Consider the following 21,992-nt stretch of genomic DNA (forward strand, 5'->3'; position numbering starts at 1 on the left):
TGGTTGAGGATGATGGTTTTGCCGCCGGTATATGTCCACGTTCCACGGGCCACATACTGCTGTTGATTGCCATTTCCTCCAAAAGTTCTCTTGCTTGGGCTGATGTTTTCTTCATAAATAGCCCTCCCGACATAGCATCTAATGAACCTCTAGTTGTAGGATTTAGTCCATTATAAAATGTTTGCATTAGAAGTTCAGCGGGAAATTGGTGGTGTGGGCATAAACGTTGAAGTTCTTTAAAACGTTCCCAAGTCTCATAAAGAGTCTCATTATCATTTTGAGAAAAAGATGTTAACTCTTTTATGACTCTTGCGGTTTTTGCTAAAGGAAAATATTTTGATAAAAAATCTTGAGCTAATTGTTCCCAAGTTGCAAACGTTGCGTCTGACATCGAAGTTAACCACTCTTTGGCTCTATCCTTCAAAGTGAAAGGAAAAAGGCGAAGTTTGATTGCTTCGGCATTCACATTTGGGATTTTAAAAGTGTCACAAATTTCAAGGAAATTTGTCAAATGGGTGTTAGGATTTTCGTTAGGTAACCCGTAAAATGTTACATTATTTTGCAACATATTAAGCAATGCTGGCTTAATTTCAAATTGGTTTGCGGTGATTCTGGGTCTAACAATACTATTGGTTACACCGGCCACACCTGGCCTAGCGTAATCCATAAGTGTTGGTGGGTCTGCCATAATATCTGGCTCGGTGTTTGTCTTTGATGGAGTTTTGTTTTTGTTTTTCTTATTTTTCTTGTTCTTTCTAATGGTTTTTTCAATTTCTGGGTCTAATGGGTTTGGTGCAATGCCTGAACTTCGAGAACTGCGCATGAACCTAAAATCTTGCACGAACCGAAACTACCTTCAAAACAGAATTTGAAAAATAAATATGTTAGTAAATTAAAATTAATGAACTACAAAAATTAAAATAAGTATGTATAAATCTAGATTCGAAATAAAACACGAAAAATCTAAATTTTTGTTAAAAATTTTGGCGTTCCCCGGCAACGGCGCCAAAAACTTGTTGAGCGATTTCCGCAAGTGCACGGTATACGCTTGTAGTAATAAAAGATATCGAACCCACAGGGAACACTTTTTAACTAAAACTTATTTTAATTCAGTTTTATTCACGTCCTTAGGTTTAACTTAAAGAAAATCGTTTAATTAATTGTATTGGTTCGGATCAATTAGGATTAGAAGAGAATATTATATTGAACTTAGAGAACAATTCTGTCTTGAGATTTTGATTACAAGACAGACGCTTTCGTATTTGGAATAAATCAAAGGTATAAAACTTATTTTCATTAAGCAAAGAAAGCAACTATAACTTTGGTAAGATTATGAACATGGAATAATACAAGAATTTATGCAATTAGATGGCTTTGAACCGTAGAAATCTCTCTGGATCGGAGCATATTTCTACCTTAATCAAATTAGTATTTTATATCCGATAAGCCGCGATCACGATCATATCATCCGTAAAAACTAATTCTTTCAAGTGTTCAACAAAGTTTCTTTGTGAATTTGATTGTATAAAATGTTTTAATAAAAACACAAATTTATCATTTTGAAAATCATTTTGTTAGAACAATATCAAAATAACAACAAGAAGAATGTATTGAATAAAATAAATGTATTATTACTGAATTGTTAATCTTCACAAGTTAACAGAGAGGAAGAAACATGGATAGCATTTTGACGAAATCTTTGAGATCCGGGTTGTCAATCTTTCCCTCAAACTCCGTAGGTTTGTCAGACCCTTCTGCGCTTCAGCCGTTAGTTCTTCTCGTTGAATCTTCGGAATAGAGACCACTAGGTCCACTACCAGAATGAAAACTTGTCTCTGATCAACCTTTGAAACTAAACTAATACTACTGTGTTTATAACTAATCTAATAACAACTTGTGTACATCAAGTTTGTTTGTACAGAAATGAAATCTAACTTTCTAACTCTTTCTGAATCAGAGTTTCTACAATATAATAACGACTCTCTAATTTCTCTAACTTTTTTCCAACTCTGATTTCTGAAATGAATCACTTATTTATAGTTGGTGAAGGGTTGTAATTGAAGGGTCGTGTCCGCTGGTGAAGGGTCGTTTTTATCCAAACGAATAGACGCGTTTTTTGGATTTAAACATGTGAAAGCTGTGCAGAATTCTTCGCTGTCTCAACTGAGATTCTGAAAATCTCAATCGCGACATGGGTATTCTTCCCCGTCTATCGGCTGCTTCTTGTCTCCTTGAGTTGGTCTTCTGATTAATATGTATTTTTGGCACGTAACTTAGGTTTTTCCCTCGTTTTAGCTCCATTTTAGCTCCTATTTGGATTTAACCAAATAATTACGTACCTTGCATCAAAGAAGTATATAAAGACGTAAAAGTACTCTAAATTAATATAATTAGCACGATTTCAATGTAAATTTAATGTATTTATATATGATATTTTAGGTATATTTTGGGCTTAACAAGGGATTTTATTATTCCTATGGTTTAGTCCATGAAATTGGGATTCACTCCTTCTAGTTTAGCTAGAGAAGAACATCTTTGTTAGTTTATGATTAAAACTAACACGTCACGAAACCGATCCGTATCAGTTGGTATCAGAGCCGATCGTTTTCCTTGAATGGAGACTTCTTTCGACTATGGTTCAACCAAATTTATCTCAAAGATATGAAGAAACCTTCAACCGGGGGTTGGAAAATCTTGAAGCCATCGTGAGGAGGTATAGAGAGAGTACGAAGGAGGACTTTTGAGTGATAAACGAGCAAACGAGGGAGCTTGCGACGTTCGTAAAGAGCCTCAAGCAAGAATGTCGAAATAGCTCCCAAACAGCCATAGAAGTCCCTCTTGAAGATCCGTCACCAATCTTTTCTCCTTTACACATTGAAGAGGTAAATCCAAAGCTTTCAATTCTTGATGTGGAAGTTGTGGGTATGCCTATTATTAGTGAGGATTTGGTTGTTTGTGATGTTGTTTGTGATGATGAAGTAGATTTAAATTCTCATTGTGGGGTTGTTGATAATGAATTTGTGAATGAGGATTTAAATGTATATGTGGATGAGGAGGAGAGGTTGTTTGTAGGCGAGGATGTTGGGGAAACCCATGTTGCAAGGGATGCTTCCCATGTGTTTGATGAAATACCCCTTAAGCATAACCTTGTTTGTATGATTGAGGAAAGTGGGGGTATTATTCTTGAGGAGGGGAAGAATGGCTTGGGGCTTGCTGATCTCTTTGAGGAGAATGAGAAAATCACATTATGTGTAGAGATTGATGGCTATGGTGATGGGAGAGATGTTGGTGGTTCAACTATGTTGGGTGATTGCATGTCTTTGGAGTCAAGCAGCTTAACACGTGAGTTAGTCGGCTTGATCTATGGAGAGAAGCCACTAGGAACGATAGGTTATGGGAGAGAACGGATCGAGGATGAAGAGGGAAGTGAAATTCTGTATGTCAAAAAGAAGATGAGCTATGAAAGGAGATTGATGGAGAAGGAAACTTCGACATTGAGCTAGTTAACGAGGATGAACTTGACTATTATGAGCGAGAGTTCCGAAAGGGAATGGAGGAAAGTGGTGATGTGGGACCAACGTCCAAAGATGGGAAGTATGTGTCCTTCAACGGACAACCACGTGGCATTCTACCTTTAGGGAAGATACCACGTGACATTGCATGGGATCCCGGAGGTCGTATGCTACGCCTTCCTCATAGTCGCTTGAGCTTAAAGGAAACGGATGAAGAGTACATTATGACGCCTAGAGGAAGAAATGAGATCCCTAGCACATGCACATTAGGAATGAACCGAGCCTCCCACTTGGTAAATTCGGAACTTATTATTTTGTTCTTGATTGAGATGCATATGTTGGGATATATGTTGTGTTTGTTGAGGGGACGTCAACCCTACGAGGAGTCAATGAGGAGTGATTTTATGGTGAAGAGAGTGAGCTTCAAAGAGTATTTGGTGAATGGGAATGGCCGTCCGGGTGATGTAGAGAGAATGGGAGAAATTCAAGAATGGCGGGATAATGGCCAAGTTAGTGAAGAGGCGACTCGAGAAGCCGCGAGATTGTTGACCCAAGACAAAGAAGGAGTCAATACAAGTGTTCTTGGGATCACTACGAAGTGGGTTGACAAGTGTCGTCGGGACATCCCATTTGATGTCGGCTATAAGCGGAATAAAGTTGTGATCAATGTCCATGTTCATGAAGTGGAGAAAGAGGGGATCCGGGGTTGGTCGGTTCGACATGTCGTGGGAGTGTGGAGGAGCTTCCAAGACATTATGGAGGAATGGTTTGATCAACTTCGTCGAGATATTCCATTCGATGTCGGTCGGATATTGAGGTAAGCATTATGAGGGATGAGCACCGGGGACAAAACACAAGTTGAGGTGTGGGAAGAGTTCATAAAGGGAAGGAGAAACCAACAACATATGGAGTGGAGAGCACCTACTAAGCACCATTCTTGTTCTATAGTTGAGTTGGGGACCAACTCTTTTGAAGAAGAGGAGTATGATGAGGGCATCTTGCACTCATACGCGGGACGTAGGATAGGACACGCGGAGCGTGAATCCGGAGCCGAGAGAAAGGAAGAAAAACGCGCGGAAAGGGGATCACTAAGGCATTCCACGCGGAGCGTATTATCCAGTACGCGGAGCGTGGATCGAACCTTCAAGAGAACCAGTTCCAGGAGGTCATGTACGCGGGGCATACTCCCAAGGACGCGGAGCGTGCTTCTCATACGCGGGGCGCAGATCAAACATCCGGAACGAGTTCTACTCAAGAGGTCAACTACGCGGGGCGTAACCTTAGAGACGCCACGCGTAAGCCCCATCAACAAGACGCACCAGGATCAGGAGCTGCATCACGCGGGGCGTAGCCAGGCCTACGCGGGGCGTGCCCCGTCTGTAGGATACTTCTTCACCAAGTTCTTCATGCTTGTGACCACTCCTTAATTACACCTTTGCCACTCCCTAATTACAACTCTACCACTCCTTATTTACAATCATGCCACCCCTTTACCATTAACCCAACTTACCCTTTAGCTTTGTATTTTAATTAGTTATGTAATTTACCTTTTATGTAATTTGTCAATTAGGTTTTTGAGATGATATAAATTCATCTCTTTCTCTTTGTAATGTTTTAACTTTTTATCAATCAAATTATCAACTTCTTTGTGAAGCTTTGTTAAGGTTCTACCTTCAACAATGAGGGTTTTATTATTCCTATGGATTTAGTCCATGAAATTGAGATTCACTCATTATAGTTTAGCTAGAGAAGAACATCTTTATTAGTTTACGATTAAAACTAACACGTCACGAAACCGATCCGTATCAATTAGAAATCTGAATTCTTCATTGTTCAAATCCTCATTAATTTGATTTTGATTGCCAAGTTAGCTTTTTTAACACTGTTAGTCGTTTTGGACCCTGTTTGCTAACGGAATGAATCTCAAAACATCTGTTTGTTAACTTTTAAACCATATAGTTCATCTTTAAAAATGGTCCAAACATATGATTTATTTTTGTACTTTTTTCTTGAATATTTACATTGACATTTTGATTAAATGAAAAAATTACAAAAATTATAATTAATTAATAACAATGATGAAAAAATAATTAAATTAGGTAATAATATTGACATTTTAATTTAAGAAAAAAAAATTACAGTTAGATAAAAATAGTGATGGAAAAAAAAATTTAATATTCACATTTTGGTTTAAAGGGGGTTTAAAGGAAAAAAAATAATTTGATCATATCGAGATTTAAAATAACTGTTTCTATTGGGCTAATTTTTTTTGAATAGGTTTCTATTGGGCTAAATTAATTCTTGGTCAAATACATGAATATCACAATTAAATATAAAATTACAACTAAGTCATATTATGAAATTTAATTCTTAATATGTCATTATTCTCTATATATTATGATTTTACACTATAATTTAAAAATTCTAGACTCCAATTCATAATTCATAAATCTTAGAAAATATATTATAGACTTCTAATTTATAAATTATAATCCTTAAAGTATATTAAAAGTATTGATTTTACTAGTTTGACATAATCCAAAATTATGATTTGACATAGTTGTAATTAGTTTTTCAAAATGAATTTCTGTATAATTTTCCCTTAATTCTTTTTATTCTTTTGTGATATGAATCGTTACACTATTTTTTTAGGAAAAATTACACATAAATTCATCTTTTAGAAACTATTTACAATTATATCAAGTCATAATTTTAAATTATATCAAACTAGTAAACTCAGTACTTTTAATATATTTTAAGGATTAGAATTTATAAATTAGAAATTTAGAATATATTTCTACGGTTTATGATTTATGAATTGGAGTCTAGAATTTTTAAATTATGATGTAAAATCATAATATATAGAAAATAATGACATATTAAAAATTAAGTTTGGTGATATGATTTAGTTGTAATTTTATACTTAATTATGATATTCGTGTAATTGACCCTTTTTTTTAATAACTGGTTCTATTGGGCTAAATTAATTTGATCATATCAAGATTTAAAATGTTTAGCCCAAATTCAATTATGGATTTTTTTTTTTTTTTGCAAAAGAAGCACTATTAAATCTATTATTTTTTATATATTTTTTTTTTATTTCATTAAACCTTTAATCTTTTATTTTATTTTGATATATTAAGCTTCTCACCATTTTTTCTATCTCATTAAATCCTTACTTATTAAATTAGTAAATTGTGAACATCTAATTCTCTTAAAAAGATATTATTAACTTCATTTGTATTTAAAATTATATATAAAAAATATTTTATACAGTTCTTTTTTAAAAGTTGTGCGCAATGCACTTACATTAATAGTAAATGAGTATATTCATTTTTTTCCAGGTGGGATAAAATTGATATTTTTTAGAAAAATTATTTACAACTTCATATATTAGAGGTAAATCTGCACTTTTCTAAAATGTTAGGGGTAAATTTGGATCTTATCCCTAATTTTTTCCATGATTGATTTCTAATTATAACTAGGTATTTACAAATAATTAAACCAGACATTTCTAGACCTCACTTGATTTTCCTTTCGAAATACCTAGTTGTTTCTCAATTCTAAACAATTGTATTATATTGTTTGGAGTAAAAAAATATATATAAAAGGAAGAACTAAAGAAACACTTAATAATTTGTTTAAGGGTAAATTAGACTCATAACCACTTAACTTTACCCCTACTAATATTATGGTCATCAAACTTTTAAAATGTAATATAAAAGTTACTCAGTTTTACATATTCTAACATCATGTCCACTAAATTTCAATTAACGCCTCAAAATGAAAAAAGTTTAAGAATTAAAATTGGTTAGAACCAAATTTATCATGGAACCATCTTTTTTATTTTTCAAAATCATCACTTTTAGATCTTTAAAATACATTTTCTCTTCCATATCAAACACCACCTAAATGATATCGAAACTAAAAAATTGAAGAATTAAAATTAGTTAGAATATTAGTTCTATCATTTTTATAGCGAAGAGTTATACCTACCATTAAAGTGTCCAAAATTGAGTTATTTTTTATGTGTAAAATTGTAAACTTGAGTGTTTTTTTTATGTTATATTTTAAAATTTAATAATAATAATGTTAGTTGTGATAAGATTCAATGAACATGTAATTTATCTATTTATTTAAATACATGAGACCCAAAATTTATATTATAATCCCAATAATATGCTCAAAAAGTTACATTGATAAATAAAGTCCGTTTTTTTTTTTTTTGACAAAAATTAAAACGAGACAGAATTTGGACGGAGTGAGCAACCATGGCCCAAAAACGATAAATAAAGTCCGTTATTTTCATAGAAAGCACGTTTTCTTACTTCTAGCTTAGAAGGAAAAAAACTGCGAATAAAGGGCCAAATTGGCTCCTTAAATTGACAAGGGGAGTCAATTTGGCCCAAATCAAACTTATTTGGTATCCACTCAGCCCAAATTTTAAGAGGAAATTACACCAAACATCATGTTTGATATTAATTTTAAAATTAATTTTAAGAGTAAATCTCTCTCTCTCTCTCTCTCGGCGATGACCAAGGCGATCGTGAAGGTTAAGGGGGATGGGTCGGTGAAGGCAGGCGGCTGGCCTGTGTCGGATCTGGTGGTGGCGGGGCGCGGGCGGGGCAATGGCTCCGGGATCGATGAGGCGTGGGCGGCGGCGGATGATGGGAGATCCGAGGGATCTCCTCGGGGGAGGAGGCGGAGCAGCGGGATTCGGAGGGATCGGTCGAGGGATAGGAGTAGATCGGAGTGGGTGGATGGTGGGGAGGCAGATTCGGCGGTTTCGACGGGGGGTGCTAGGGGTGCGTCGGTGCCGTTGGGGGCTTCTAGGGATGCGGCGGCCGATCGGGGGCTGGAAGGTGTTGGTGCCGCGGCCGCGGCCTTGGACTCGTTTTTCGCGGAGGGACGTGCGTATGATTCCGGAGTTAGAGGGCCGCTTCCGGTGCTTGGGCCACAGGGAGTACCGGCCGTCTCTCCCCAGCAGGATGAGCATGCCGTGCGACTTTCGTTGGCCGTGCTGGCCGCGCAAGTCGCGCAAGTCGCACAGACTACGCAAGCCGCTCAAGCGGAAGTTTCCGTGGATTTGGGAGGCCCCTCCTGGAGGGATAAGTTGCTAGGGGTGTCAGAGGAGGATCCCATGATGGAGGTGGATGCTTTTGAGAATGATTCCGGGGATTTTCTCTCTGATTCCGATTCTGAGGATGGAGAGCCTGATAACCCGCTGTGTCCTAGGATCCGGCTGTCCTCAGATGACAAGCGGGTCATGAGATCGAAGTGGAAATTGGCGTTAATCGTCACTGTGTTGGGGAAAAGGATCGGTTTCAATTATTTTGCCCAGAGGATCCAGGCTCAATGGGCAAAGAAAGGAAAGGTTACTATCACAGACCTTGAAAATGACTATTATGTCATTAAATTCACAAGGGCTGAGGATTTCAATGCTGTTGTGAATGGTGGTCCGTATATTATCTCCAATCATGTGTTGGCTCTGAGACCTTGGGTCCCAAATTTTGATCCCCATGATTGCTCTGTTAACAGGATCCTTACTTGGGTTAGGTTCCCGAGCCTACCTCTTGAATACTACAGTGATAGGTTCCTGAACAAGATTGGTAGCCTTGTTGGGAAAGTCCACCATGTTGATAAGACTACCATTGGGGCAGTGAGAGGCAAGTTTGCCAGGGTCTGTATCGATATTGATCTCGCTAAGCCTCTTCTTTCTCAGTTCTGTACTCAAAACAAGGTCTATCATATTGAATATGAAGGTATACACAACATCTGCTATGAATGTGGTATGTTTGGCCATACCCTTGAGGGTTGTCCTAAGAGGAGGAAGGACGTGGAGGAGTTGGTGCAACCTATCATAGGCGAAGCTGAGAAGAGTCAAGGGGAAGTAAGGAGCTTTGGCCCATGGATGCTTGCCAAGAGGCCAGTGAGAAGGAAGCCACGGGCTAATGTTAATGCTAATCATTCACCAGATATCAGTACGAAGATGACTACTTTCCAGATTGCTCCTGAGATCAAGGTCAGACCCCCGGATATTAAGAAGGGGATTGAGACTGGAGTGGACTCAGCTTCGGGTTCCGGGTCAAGGTTCGGTGTTTTGTCTATGGAGGAAGATCAAGACTCGGATCCTTCTGATAAGCAGATTGATTTAAGCATGCCTGGTCTGGAGTCGGTAGAGCATGCCTCTAGTTTGGGTAATTCTATTAATCCTCTCTTTGTCTCTAATGCTTCTACTAAAGGCAAAGAGATTCCCCAGTCTATCCTGTCAGCTGGGAAGGGTTTGAGTAGGGAGGCGAGTACTCTACATCCTCCTGTTGATGCTCCTATTGGTAAGACTATAGGAGTGAGTAAGTTAAACATGAAGAATCCCAAAGGGAAACCTAAAAAGAACCTTCATGGTTTGAATTCTTTGGATAAAAGGGGTCCTTCTGGGACCGCCTCTAGGCTCTCCAGAGCCCCAAACAAATACCTGATCTAGGGTTTGGGCCTGCGTCTGTAGTCTCCCCCTCTGATGGACTTCTTCGTTTGGAATGTTAGAGGTGCGGCGAGCAAGGCTACCCGCATTCATGTCAATGATCTCATTAAACAGTTTAACCCTTCCTGCTTTGTCCTTCTTGAGACCAAGGTTAGTGGAGCCAAAGCAGATGAGGTGGTTAGAAAGTTTAAGAATTGGAATTGCGTCAGGTCGGAGGCTACTGGCCGGGCAGGGGGCATTTGGCTCTTTTGGAAGCCAGGTCAAGTCAATATTGATATTGTTACTATGGACAGTCAATTCATCCATAGTAAGGTGTGTTACCCGGGTAATAAACCCTTCTTTATTACCTTCGTCTATGCTGATCCTGTTTCGACTAACCGAAGAAGGCTGTGGGAGATCCTTCATTCTTTTAGCTCTAACATGGTGGAGGCGTGGTTGGTTGCCGGGGATTTTAATGACATTGCCCTCTTGAGTGATCAGAGAGGAGGGGGTAATCATTATGTGAACCGGTGTCTTAATCATAAGCAAAGTATGGATATGTGCGGGCTTTCGGACCTGGGTGCTGCTGGCCACAAATTTACCTGGAAAAGGAATAGTGTGTTTGTTAGGTTGGATAAGGTGTACGCTAATGTTGCAGCGATTTATAGGTTTTCTGAGGTCAAGGTACTTAATCTCCCTTTCCGTCACTCAGACCATTGCCCTATCCTCATTAATTTGGTCAAAGGAAATCGGCTGAAAGGTAATAGACCTTTTAGGTATCTGGTGGCTTGGGAGTCTCACCCCGAGTTTAAGGATTTCGTTAAAAGCAATTGGCATCCCCACTCTGATGTTCTCCTCGCTACTGAGGAATTCAGGAGGAATGTGGCTGTTTGGAATCAAAATACTTTTGGTCATATTATCAGGAGGAAGAACAAACTCTTGAGGAGAATGGAAGGTGTTCAGCGTTGCTTGGAGGTTCGTTTTGATCATAGCCTGAATGGTCACCTAAGAGCTCTTCGGAACGAGTTGGAAGCTGTGCTTAGACAGGAAGAGCTTCTGTGGTTCCAAAAATCTAGGAAGGCTTGGATTCAAGACGGGGACCGGAATACCAGGTTTTTCCACCTCTCAACGATCATTAGGAGACAGCGAAATAGGATCGAGGCTATTAAAGACGCCAGTGGTGAGTGGATTTTTGAGGAGGAGGACATTCGGCGCCTTGCCCTTGATTTCTACAAGGACCTGTTCAGAGAGGAAGCTGTGGACCTAGAGAGTGCCCACTCTGGCATTTCCTTTCCTCGTTTGGGGGAGGATGCTATTAATAATGCTTTCCATCCCATTGAGCTTAAAGAGATTGATCTGGCCTTCTCCAGCATCGGTTCCACTAAGGCTCCTGGTATTGATGGTATCCCCGCTAGTTTCTATCATAAACACTGGGACACTGTTAAAGAGGGTATATACAGCTTTGTGTTAGGTGTCTTTGGTGGTTCGAACGATATCAGTTTGGTTAATAAAACCCTCCTTGTCTTGATTCCTAAGGTTGCCAAGCCTTCTTCCTTTCTTCAGATGAGACCCATCAGTCTTTGTAATGTCTTGTATAAAGCTATTACTAAGATTGTGGCTAATAGAATCCGGAAGATCCTTCCGGATATTATCAGCCAAAATCAAGGGAGCTTTGTTCCTGGAAGACAATTAATGGATAACGTTGTTATTGCCCAGGAGGTTGTCCATTCTATGAAGATTAAGAAAGGCAAGAAAGGGATCGTGGCTCTCAAGCTGGATCTGGAGAAAGCCTATGATAGGTTGAACTGGAGCTTTCTTCTGGATAGTTTAGCCAAAGCTGGTATCCCGGAGAACTGGAGGAATTTGATTGGAAAGTGTATCTCCTCTCCTGTTTTCCAGGTTATGATCAATGGGGATATGTCGGATGAGTTCTCTCCATCCAGGGGTATTCGTCAAGGGGATCCTATGAGCCCCTTCCTTTTTGTTATTGCCATGGAAAGATTGTCTCACCTGATCCAAGAGGCGGTGAGCAAAGGGACTCTCCACCCTGTTTCCATCAACAGACATTGCCCCCCTGTTACCCATTTACTCTTTGCTGATGATGTCATGCTTTTTGTGGAGGGTAATGAGGAACAAATTAAGGCTGTGATGGATATCCTCGACTGCTTTTGTGAGGCTTCTGGCCAGAAGATTAACATCCATAAATCCCGTATGCTTTGTTCCAAGAATATGGATAATAGCTTGTGTAGAAGACTGAGTGAGATGTCTGGCATTCCCCTGACTCAATCGTTTGGGAAATACCTTGGGGTCCCTCTTCATAGTGACAGGGTGTCCAAAGCCTCTTTTAAAGACATTTTGGACAAATCTAACGGTTTGTGTGCTAGCTGGAAAGCTAATTCTCTTTCCCTTGCAGGTCGCCTTACTTTAATCCAGTCTATCAACTGCGCTGCTCCAAATCACATCATGCAAGCCTGTAAGCTCCCTGAGCCGGTCCTCAACGACCTTGATAAAATTAATCGGCGTTTTCTGTGGGGAGAGTCTGGGGATGGGAGGAAGATTCACCTGGTCCCTTGGAAGGAAGCCTGCCAGCCTAAGAGCAGGGGGGGTCTTGGTATAAGGCAAGCTAAGGACAATAATAAAGTCCTGTTAATGAAGCTTCTTTGGAGAATGTGGCAATCCCCCTCCTCCCTTTGGGTTCGTCTTCTGTGCGGCAAGTATAGGAAAGATAGAATCTTTGGTGGCCCGAAGGAGAGGGTTGTCAGCTGTTCCTTCCTCTGGAAAGGGCTTAGTGCTGTTTTTGCTGAGTTCTGTACAGGGATTGGCTTGGAGGTGGGTAATGGGAGATCCATTAGTTTCTGGTATGACACCTGGATTGGTGACAAACCGTTGATTGAGGTGTGCATCGCCCCTCCGCCGAATGATCTCCTCTCCTGGAGAATTGCTGATGTGGTGGACTCGGAGGGAGACTGGATCTGGTCTAAGTTCGACTCCTTTCTTAGCCTGGAGACCCTCCTTAATATTAGAGGTGTGAAGATTAGTAATCAGGAGGAGGATAAGGACAGACACTGCTGGGCCTTGACTAATAATGGTTCTTATTCTTGCAAATCGGCCTATGAAGCTTTTACCCCTAATAGGGCTGATCCTCCTTTGGAAATTTGGAAGTCCATTTGGGCCCTCAAAGTCCCCTACCGCATTAGGAGTTTCCTATGGCTGGGAGTCAAAGACAGGCTCCTCACGAATGCAGATAGACACAGAAGGCACTTGGCTGTATCTGGTGCCTGTAGCAGATGCAGCGGCCATGTGGAAACCTTGTGCCATGCTTTGAGGGATTGCCCGAATAGTAGAAAGGTTTGGGAAGGGGTCCTTCCTCACCACATCCTTCCTTCCTTTATGGGGTTCTCTGATATTGACTGGTTCTCTGAAGGCGTTAATGGGAATTTGTTGGCCAGTATGGAGCACGGGGCTATTCTCTTCGCTATTATTTGTCACCAAATGTGGAAATGGAGGAATGAAGAGTTATTTGCTAAGAAGACTGTCTTTATTCCTGACCTCCGGTTTTACTTCTCGAAAAAACTCTCTGTTATTACAAAGAGTTTTGAAGGAGAGCCCCTGGTTCACCCCTCTCCGGTTAAAGAGGTCCAGTTAGTTGGTTGGAGGAAGCCCAGGGAAGGGGTTGTCAAGTTGAATACGGATGGCTCCTGCCTTAGTAATGGCAGAATTGCTGCTGGTGGAGTTCTTCGGGATGCTGGTGGCGCCTGGCTGGCTGGGTTTACCCATAACTTAGGTACGGGCTCCTCCTTTACTGCAGAGCTCTGGGGGATCTTGTCTGGCATTAAACTCGCCATTCGCATGGGTGTTAAAAGACTTTCGGTGGAGTCTGACAATTTGGAGGCTATCAACAGGATTTCGGATAGACATGCTGTTTGTCTTAAGAGTCAGAATCTCATTAAAGCCATCTTGAGGCTTCGTCCTGCCTTCGATTCTCTTACCTTCTCCCATATTTATAGGGAGCAAAACCGCGTGGCGGATCGCTTGGCAGCTGCTGGGCATGGGGGGATGTTAGGTGTTTCTACCCTTTCCTTTCCTCCTTCTTTTCTGTTACCTTCTCTTCTTGAGGATAGGATTGGGGTCAGTCTTCCTAGACTGATCCCGGGTTAGGTTTTTGTTTGTTTGTTTTTTTTCTTCCCTTCTTACCAAAAAAAAAAAAATTAAATAAATTCTTTTACTTATTTATCATAAACTGCACAATTTATTTTGATTTTGTCAAATTAAACAGTTATGCCCCTATTTTTCTCTTTACAGTTTTTTTCCATTATCATCCGTTTACAGTTTTTTTTTCCCATTATCATCTGTTTCTTGTTTATGGATTTTTTTTTTTTTTTGAAGATTTTCTGTTTATGGATTAGGTACTGAGTTTTAAATTAGATTAGGGATATAGGATATTGTGTAAAGAAAACTAGTACATATTAGAGCCATAATTTTAGCAAAAGAAATAAAACTGTTAAAAAAAATTTGTTTTGTGTATTAATACATAGGCATTATATCATTTAGGTCTCTAAATTAAAGATTCAAAATCAATTACAACCCTAAAATATCAAAATCATCAATCAAGTTCCTGAACTAAATAAAAATCACCAATTAAGTCACAATCATATCCTAAAATCAGAAACTGTGATTATTTGATATAGAATATAATAATCTCTGTGTCGGTTCAAAATGAGTTTGAAAAAAAAGGGTCTGAAAATGTTCAATTGAATGAATTTTGATGAGATCTAATGATTTTTGTTTATCATATGGACTCAATTGATAATTTTTGCTTAGTGCAATGACTTCATTGGTGATTTTAATAATTTAAGATCCTAATTAATTTTGAAACCTTAAATTTAAGAGCGAAATGAATATTATACCATATATATATATATATATATATATATATATATATATATATATATATATATATATATATATATATATATATATATATAAAAGCCTAAATAATGTTAAAAGTGTTAGATATTTTCATATAAAAAAACTATTGGATATTAATATGATTATCAAAATTAAAAAATGTGATTATTTAAATTTAAATTATATTATATCATTTTCCACCATATCAATAAAGAAGTGGAGAAATGTGATAGGTGAATTTATTTATATGAATATACATTTATTCACTAAAATTATTAAGAGATAAAACCAACTTTTCCAGAAAAAAAAATAAAAAAATAAAAACCAACTAAATTTGAAGGGTTGCCGCTAATGACAATTTTAATTTTTTTTTTTTTTTTTTTTTTAATGAAAATGGGGTTAATGACAGAATGAAGGTAGGATTTGAAGTATTTGACATAAAAGAAATAACTATCACCACTTTGAGATATTTGTATTTTTTCTACATATTTATGAGATTCATGTAAGGAACCCAAATTTTAATTATTTTTTGATAAATTGATCCAAGATCAATTAAGTTTGGAAAGTGCGATTTAGTTTTAGTACCTAAACTTTTTGATATCTGAAATTTATTTTTACATTTAAAAATATTAGTTTAAATATTACAATGCATTATGTTTTTAATTGATTTTTTTTTTTTCAACATGTCTTTCTCACTTGTCAACCATAATTCATAGATTCTTCTTTTTCATATTTAAACACAAATTTTTACAACCTTAACATTTTGTTTTTTTAATCTCACTCAACGAAAAGATCAATAAAACTCAATCCATTGACTATAGGAATTTTTCCTTTCAATTCCTAAATATAAAAAGCATATATATGAGTATTGATATTTTGATACAAAATTCTTCATATATAAAAGTGTATTTTTAATATTTAAATTTAAACTTGTTAGTATTCTAAGTCCTAATAGTAGAAGTCTGATTTTGAAATTGCCTATAATTTATAACGAATAATTTTTCATCAAAATATTAATACTCATATGTATGTTTTTTTAGGAGTTGAAAGAAAAAATGTCCCTCAACTTATAACAAACAATAGGTTGAGCTTTAGTGACCTTTCCACTAGTGAGATTAAAAAAAATGTTAAGGTTGTAAAAATGAGAAAAATTAAATGACACGGTGAATCACATACACTGCTCTGCCTAATTAGAGTATATTATTTTCAATTTGGTGTTTAATCATGAAAATGAAGAATATATGAATTATGGTTGCTATATATTTTAAAAATATTAGATAGTAGAGAGATGAGACAAGAGAGAAATAAATGTCGAGAATAAAATCAAATTAAAAAAATAAAAGTGCATTGTAGTATCCAAAGTAATAGTGTTTAAGTGTAAAAGTAAATTTCAGGTATAAACGTGATACAATTTAGGTGCCAAAAATAAATTATACTTTCAGAGATAAGTTCAAGATGATCAAAATTTGGACTGATTTGATACCCAAATATGCATTTGAGCCAAATTGACTCCACATGACAACTTAAAGGACCAATTTAATCCTTTATAAAAAAACTGCAATGCACTACATGTGGAGTCAATTAAAAGATTAAATTGGAATTGGGATTCAATTGAATATTTTGATGTTAAATCGTAATGAAGTGTCGATCTAACTTATTTATTCCCAGAAAGTAATGGTTATTTAAAAGCCTTACCAAACTAAATAAGAAAAAATTTAGCATCCACATAGATAGTTAATCTTAAACAAAATTAAAAACAAAAACTATCAACAAAAGTAGGACTACTTAAAACACTAAGTAATTTTGATTAAATCTTTTGTCTCTCCTCTTGGAGTGCTTTTCTCTTCTCCTGTGAGATGCCTAAACCCTTATCACTTTTCATCCGAATCAATTGGTAGCCTGATCACATTGAATTCCTTTCTTTTACTTCAATTCACTGATCTATTACTCCTTTCATATAATTCTTTGATTTCTTGGATTCGTTGGTTTTCTCTGATCTCTTGAGACTTCTTTGCGCCGCCTTCACGATTCCCCCAATTAATCAATCGTTCGTCTCTTCCATTTGATTCTTTGGTTCTCCGATTAATCGATTCTCTCATCTGAAGCCCAGGACTCTGATTCTTTTGGAATCGCTCTTCAAGATCGGGTAATTCATTGGTGCGGTGTCTTTTTCTGATCTTTCTTTATTTTTGCGGATTTTTGGGTCATTTTGTTTGTGTGGAGGTCTGGTTGATCATGGACAGACAGCCCGAAGTTGAAGCCGAATATGCGCGCCTTAACCTTGAAGGGAGTCCGGACGATGTATTGGTTCTGGATGATGAAGCGTTGCTCCCAGGTCAAGAACAGGAATTGTTCTTTATTGTTGGACAATTCTTATCCCCCCGGCCAGTTCATTTTGACTCGATGAAAAAAACTTTAGCGGCAATTTGGAGGCCAGTGAAGAAGGTTACGGTAACTGAGACGGAAGTGGAAGGGCGCTATTTGTTTCAATTTTACCATGAGCTCGATGTTGCTAGGGTATTGAATGACGGGCCTTGGACGTTTAACCAGAATGTATTGATTGTTCGAAGGCTGGCTGTCTCAGAACAGGTATCTTTGTTGGAGTTGAATGCTCTTATCATTTGGGTCCAAGTATATGATCTCCCTATTGATTTTCAAACTGAGCCGGTTTGTAGAGCATTAGGGAATAGTTTGGGTGGTTTTGTGGAAGCAGATCCGAAGAATTTCACAGGTCTTAGACGAAGCTTCTTGCGCATTAAGGCTACTATTGATGTCAATAAACAACTCAAAACAGGGCAAAATTTACAGCGACGTGGAGGGAAATGGTTCTGGGTTACGTTTAAGTATGAAAGACTTCCACAATTTTGTTTCTTTTGTGGAAAGCTTGGGCATGTTGATAAATTTTGTGGCTTGTTCTTTGATTCTCCGGATAAGACTACAACACGTCAGTTTGGGAATTTTCTTCGAGCTCAGTTAAGAAATCCTGTAAGTCCTGTTGGAAAAATTTGGCTTCGTGACTCTGTGGAGGATTCTGAGGATAATATGAGTACATCAGAGGAGCAACATTTGGAGATGATACAAGATATAGGGAGCTCAAAGGAAGAAAGTCAGACAGGGAATATGAAGTCAGCAATTAACAATTCAAATACAGTCATAACAGAGGGGATTACTATTGTGCCTAAACGACAACGTACTGCTGATGGATTCAAAGCGAGTGAACTAAACTGCACCGATCAGTCAAAAAGCGGGTTGAAGACGGGATCTGGAAAACAGACCTGTCAGGATTCATGAGTCTCCTAAGTTGGAACTGTCGGGGTTTGGGAAACCCGCAGACAGTTAATGTCCTCCGGGACCTGGTTCGTTTCCACAAGCCATTAGTGATTTTTCTAATGGAAACGATGTTGAAGGCTGATAAAATTTCTCTGGTTTGTAAGAAGCTGAATTTTGAAGGTAGCTGTATTGTCGATTGTCAGGGTCATGGGGGTGGATTGGCCCTTTTTTGGAAATCGAATGTCAGGTGATGATAAAAGCGTCCACTAGTAACTATATTGATGCTTGGATTCAATTTCAGAATATCCCGGGATGGAGGTTCACTGGCTTCTATGGATATCCGGAACGAAGCCGTAGACGGGAGTCATGGGATCTTCTTAGATCTTTATCAGATGGGTCTGGGGCTGCTTGGTGTTTATTAGCAGATTTTAATGATCTTATTTCCTTAGCGGAGAAGAGAGGGGGAAATCGTCACCCGAATGGATTGATTGAGGGGTTCAAAGCGGCCATTGAAGATTGTGGCGTGTGTAGTATGAGAATGCATGGTTATCCATTTACATGGGAAGTTGGGCGTGGCACAAATAGGTGGATTGAGGAAAGATTAGATCGGGCACTTGTTAACTCTAGCTGGAAGGATCTATTTGTTAATTCGGAACTGCACAATGTGGCTGCGGCGTGTTCAGATCACTCAGTATTGGTTCTTAAAATAAAAGCATGGGTACAGATTTCTGGGGTTAGGCGTTTCAGGTTTGAGAATAGCTGGCTTAGAGAGGAACATTGTGGTAATGTGGTGGAACAAGCTTGGAATTTACACAGGTCGAAGACGGTATCAGAGAAAATTGAGGCATGTTCATTGGCTCTGCAGAAGTGGAGTAGCACCATTGAGGGGAATTTTCACCGAGCAATTAATCAATACCGGAAGCTATGTGATCAATTTCGTGGAAGGTCTGATGCATACGGTTTGGGGCAGTATGAAATGGCGCTGAAATTGTATTTGAAAACGCTAAAACAGCAGGAAGATTTTTGGAAGCAACGTGCGAAGCTCTTTTGGCTTCAAGACAGGGATTCAAATTCTAAATATTTCCACGCACACGCTTCAGCCCGCAAACGAAATAACTCATTTCATGCCTTGAAAAATGCCGTTGGGGATTGGTGTCAGATTGGCCAAGGCTTGGAGGAACTGTTAGTTGAATACTTCCACGATATCTTTACTACCAGGGGTTGCGAAGATTCTGAGATTTTATCTGAGGTTAGAACTCGTGTAACTGATACGGATAACAGTACCTTAACATGCCCGTTTACTATTGAGGAAGTTAAGAGCGCATGTTTTTCAATGCACCCTGATAAAAGCCCGGGGCCTGATGGATTCAATCCTGCGTTTTATCAGAGGTTTTGGAGTATTATCGGATCGGATATCTCGACGGCTTGTTTATTATTTCTGAATTCGCTGGAGCTTCCCCCACAGCTTAATGACACTCTGATTGTCCTAATTCCTAAGAAAGCTGAGGTTGAGTTTGTGGCAGATCTTAGACCAATTGCGCTATGTAATGTTTTATACAAGATTGTCTCAAAAATGCTTGCTAACAGATTTAGGAGGATTCTGCCGTCCATAATTTCTGAGACACAGAGTGCGTTCTTGACAGGCCGGCTGATCACAGATAATGTCATAGTGGCATACGAGGTGATTCATAGATTGAAGTTGAAAAGAAAAAATGGATTGGCTGCTCTTAAGCTGGATATGAGCAAGGCGTACGATAGAGTTGAATGGAATTTTCTTCGTCATATGCTTCTTAAGATGGGGTTTTCTCTCCAATGGGTGAATTGGCTTATGATGTGTGTGACATCAGTAAGATACAGAATACTGCATAATGGCAAGGAATTGGGGCCTGTTAATCCGACTCGTGGACTTCGCCAAGGAGACCCGCTCTCCCCCTTTCTTTTTTTGATTTGTGCCGAGGGACTTACATCTATTCTCCAGGCCCGGGTTAGAGAGGGAAGGATTCATGGATGTGTGGTTGCTGCTAATGCTCCTCGAATTTCACACTTATTCTTTGCGGATGATTGCTATTTGTTCTTTAAGGCCAATATTTCTGAAGCAACTACTATTCGACGGTGCCTCTACTTGTACGAACAGGCTTCTGGGCAACAAGTTAATTTTCAAAAATCCTCTATGTTGTTTAGTAATGGTACGGACAGTAATAATAAGATTGGTGTGATCTCGACTCTGGGGGTGCCTGAAGTTACTGATATGGGCTTTTACTTAGGCGTCCCGATTGCTGTAAAGAAGAGTAAAATGCAAACTTTCAGTTTTATTAAGGACCGAGTATGGAACCGAATTAACGGATGGAAAGAAAAGTTCCTCTCTAGAGCTGGAAAGGAAGTTTTAATTAAATCAGTGCTTCAGTCAATCCCTACGTATATCATGAGTATTTTCCTAATGCCGGATCAGTTCTGTGATGATGTGAATAAAATGTTAAATCGCTTTTGGTGGAAATCAGCAGGCGAGGCGGGTAAGGGTATCCATTGGAAGCAATGGTCACGGCTATGTTATCCTAAGGCGTTAGGAGGATTGGGATTTCGCCATATCCACAATTTCAACCTTGGGCTTCTTGCAAAACAAGGTTGGCGTATCATGCAAAATCCGTCTTCTTTGATCGCTCGACTTCTAACAGCAAGGTATTTTCCATCATCGGATTTTTTGAATGCGAATCTCGGTCATAACCCTTCATTTGTTTGGCGGAGCATTTTAGCTGGACGGGAAGTTCTTAAACACGGGCTTCGTTGCAAAATTGGTAATGGGGCCAACACGGATATATGGGATAGTCCCTGGCTACCCGATAAAGCTGATCCGAAGCCTTCTAGTCGAGTAGATCTTACTCTTCCAACGGGTCTTGTCCAGGACCTTCTGCTTCCAAATGGACGCTGGAACTCTGAACTAATTGCTGAAACTTTTGATGATAGGGATCAGAAACTTATATTCTCTATACCCAGAAGGGATCTTACACGGGAAGATGGTTGGCTATGGCAATTTGAAAAATCCGGTTCTTATTCGGTTCGAAGTGGTTCTCGAGTGTCTTTTCTTGCTGGTTTGGTGTTAAATCAGAATCCGGAAATCAATTGGGCTCTTATTTGGAAGTTGGATGTGGCTCCGAAGATTAAAAATTGTATATGGCGGTTGTTCTCCTCGTGCTTGCCAACCATGGCAAACTTAACTAAACGCCATTGTAACTATCCAAATGTTTGCCCGGTATGTGGAGATTGTGGCGAGGATGATACACACGCGTTTCTTACATGTTCATTTGCTGCTCAAGTTTGGAACATTTACTTTGGGGACTCCCATATGGCAGCAGTTGGGAATTTTACAAGCTGGTTGGGTGAGTCTCTTGCTAATAATTCAGGACTGATTATGGCAGAAATTGTGACTATTGTATGGACCCTATGGAAGCATCGGAATGCGGTGGTCTGGGATAAGAAGAAATCGCGTCCTGATGTGGTTATACAATAGGCGAGAAACATTCATCAGGAGTGGCTTACTGCTCAAGCGCTTAAACCGAAGTCAGAATCAGTTGTCTCGCGGGCTCAGGTTCGTTGGCTATGTTCGCCGGAAGGTATGATCACATGTAACGTGGATGCTGGGGTGAGCAAGGATACTGATTATTGCTCCATGGGCTTCCTTATTCGCGATCATTCAGGTATGTGTCTGTATGCGACTCATGGAACCTATGCTAGTATTTCTGATCCTGCTATTGCTGAGGCGATGGCCATTAAAGAAGCGCTATCTTGGATTAAAAATGCTAACTTAGGCGGGGTGATGGTGCAATCTGATTGCTTGGTAGTGGTTCAAG

The 21,992-nt window shown here is 38.9% G+C and overlaps 1 non-coding gene across 1 annotated transcript; it reads left to right on the forward strand.

The window, feature by feature from the left end:
* The first annotated feature begins 203 nt into the window (after window positions 1-203).
* On the forward strand, window positions 204-310 carry LOC136201680 (small nucleolar RNA R71). The gene has a single exon (XR_010674023.1). It is a non-coding gene; the product is annotated as a small nucleolar RNA R71 (small nucleolar RNA).
* The last annotated feature ends 21,682 nt before the right edge of the window (window positions 311-21,992 follow it).

The sequence above is a fragment of the Euphorbia lathyris genome, chromosome 7 (genome assembly GCF_963576675.1).
Source record: "Euphorbia lathyris chromosome 7, ddEupLath1.1, whole genome shotgun sequence".
In the NCBI taxonomy this organism is placed as follows: Eukaryota; Viridiplantae; Streptophyta; class Magnoliopsida; order Malpighiales; family Euphorbiaceae; genus Euphorbia; species Euphorbia lathyris.